Below are 2,784 nucleotides of genomic sequence, written 5' to 3'. Positions count from 1 at the left end.
TGCATCTGCCCCTCCGAACCAGCATTTTTGTAAGATTTGGATAAACTCCTAGTAGTGCAATTGCTGGGTCTAGGGTAGTACATTTTTAATTTTTTGAGGAAACTTCATATTGTTTTCCAGAGTGGCTGCACCAGTTTGCATTCCCATCAGCAGTGCAAAAGGGTTCCCCTCTCTATGCATCATATATATGTGTTTTCAAAGTAAGTTACTTTTACCATCAGAATAAAAATAGACTCCAGGGACAACTTTGTGAGGACAGGTTTGTCGTCCTTCTCTAGGTTGAGGAAGGCAGGTACAGTCCATGGAAGGATGTGATGAGGCTGTGGTAATTCTTTTCGTCATCTGTCAAACGCTCATCATGACTGGGTCTCACCAGCTCAGTGACAATAACATCCACTTGCTCAACAGCACTGGCCTCCAGAGTAAGGTCTGTCAGAAACAAGATGTTGTTGGTTGGCTTTTGGCAATCCTTTGGTCACTCTCATTCTCCACTTTGTGTCCAATCTTGATATTAGAGTGACCATCAACAAGCTCAAGTTTCTCTCCCTCTGTAGAATGGCCAAATGATAACTTCTGGGCCTCTACACTCCCTGAAGAATACATATACACCTTCCTTCCAGCCTGTCTCCATTTCCTGACCGCTGGAACCACATTGTCAAAGAATGCTGCTTTTATGTGCCCAGCTGTGAATGCCGCCCTGCACCTGAGGCTCTGCAGCTGTTTCATCACCTTGGTCTTTCAGTCTAGAGACTTCTGCCAGCACCCCTTATCCACCGCTGGCCTGGATCACCCACTGCAGGTCATCTGCTCTGTTCCCAGAGGTGGCAGGGATGGGAACAGCCCAGTCCAGGTGGGGATCCTCTTCAGCCTGTTTCCCCCAAAGACTGACAACATCCTGCTGGCACTCTTCTTTCTCCCAGTGTGTCTGCAGATAGTCCTTAACATTTTCTTTGATGGAAGGAAATAAAATGTTTACTGAGACAATTGGGGTGGCAGTCACAGCGACTTCAGCAGACACGGAAAGCAGGATCATTTCTCTACCCGAATTGGCCTCCTGGAAGGAAGGGCAGAGGGGGGAACGGCTGTACCCTCCCTCCTGGAGGGGGGAGGAGTCCAACACCTCCTGGACTTCCGACAGCCCAGCAAGAATCTCCCGCTCTGCAAGCACGTGGGGGTCTGAAAAACGAGGAAGGGAACCAACTGCATGCCCCTCAAGGTGGATGAGACCACTGCACAGGGGTCCTGAGCTCCTGAGCTGCCTAGGCCCAGAGGCCAAGACCTAGATTTCCTTGACTTTAGGACAGTTTTCTAAGTTACTTCCCTACTGGGAAATTTATGTCCACAGAGCAAGTCTAAGGACTATATTATAGTATAATTTAGCAACCCAAAAGTGATAAAACAGATAATATCTTTGTCAAAATTCTATTGCCTTAGGTATAGAGTCATTTGGAAACACATGGGTTGAAACTTGGGAAAAATGTTTAATGTAACAATTAAAATTACTTTCTACAATTATTTTTTTGTTTGTTTTTGTTTACATTGGATTCCGTTCATTCTTTTTAAGTTCAACATCGATCCAAGTTACCAAATGGAAACTGTGGACATGTGTCTAATAAAATCTAAATAGTTAAATACATTGGGGCAGTGGTTTCTGAAACCTGTATCAAAATAGTTTGCTCAGCTGATTGTGCACATCTCTTCTCAAGCCCAAGTTCAGTGAAGAGAGGTCATGGTGGTAACTTGAAATCCAACATAGTGGGAGTATCCACACCACAGAGATCATCAGTGTTACAAATCAAGTTGTCTCCTTCCCCACCCTCTCCTTAAACATTTAGCATCAGCATTTATGTGTATGCCCCTACACAGCAAACTGTGAGCCATCTCAGGACTCATAACTAATTTAATTCAATATCAGATTTATTCATAGAAGCATTGCTCCCATGCAATACATGATAATCTGGCAACCAAATTGTTTTTTCCGGAACAAAAACCCCCACAAGAATCAAGAGATGAGGTGCTGCTTTATGAAATTCTGGCTCTACACTACAGCATGAGAAAGTAATGATGTAGACAGGTAGTGTCCAGACTGATATTTTTATGACAACTAAATTGCTTCTTCTTTAATTCTGGGACCATCACATTTCCAATTTTTATTGTGTTATGAAATCACTAAAAATCTTGTCATCTCTCATCTTAATTTCATGACTGAAAGAACATTTAATACTAAAAAAGGTAAAAAAAATATAATAATATATAATCTCTGAATAAATTGCAATTCTTTCTAGAAAAGAAAAATTTGCATTTTTACACTCCCCATTTACTATATATTAGTACAAGCAAGGTTTGCAGATGAGTACTTTGGAACCCTCACAAGAAAATTATGTTAATTTTTTCTTAATAAGTCATCAAAATAAGAATATTTAAAAAAAGATAATATCAAGCTTTTGGACAATGTTGAGGGTTGCAGGCGCCAGACAGAAAACCCAGTCACACTGGCAAAGGCCATAGCCTGTCTATAGGTTTCTTAGCTGAGAATGACTTTCCAGATTACCTAAATTTATGACTTCCTTCTCTGTGTTCACTCCAATAGATATCTTATAAGAAAACATTTTTTTCAGGGGGCACCTGGCTGGCTCAGTTGGTAAAGTGTGAATATTGTTCTTGGTGTTGTGGGTTTGAGCCCCACGTTGTGCATGAATTAAAAAATAATAATAAACCATTTTTCAGTATTACTTTTATACATAGAATATATGGCAATCTCCAAACACAAGAATGTAGCCTCCT

General features: G+C 41.2%; 1 pseudogene; it reads right to left on the bottom strand.

Moving 5' to 3' along the window:
* Nucleotides 1-274: 274 nt before the first annotated feature.
* On the bottom strand, nt 275-1,033 carry LOC122198924 (annotated as a pseudogene).
* Nucleotides 1,034-2,784: the final 1,751 nt, after the last annotated feature.

Source organism: Panthera leo, chromosome C2, assembly GCF_018350215.1.
Source record: "Panthera leo isolate Ple1 chromosome C2, P.leo_Ple1_pat1.1, whole genome shotgun sequence".
NCBI classification, from domain to species: domain Eukaryota; kingdom Metazoa; phylum Chordata; class Mammalia; order Carnivora; family Felidae; genus Panthera; species Panthera leo.
The sequence above is the reverse complement of the archived record's forward strand: the minus strand, read 5'-3'. Positions and strand labels throughout refer to the sequence as shown.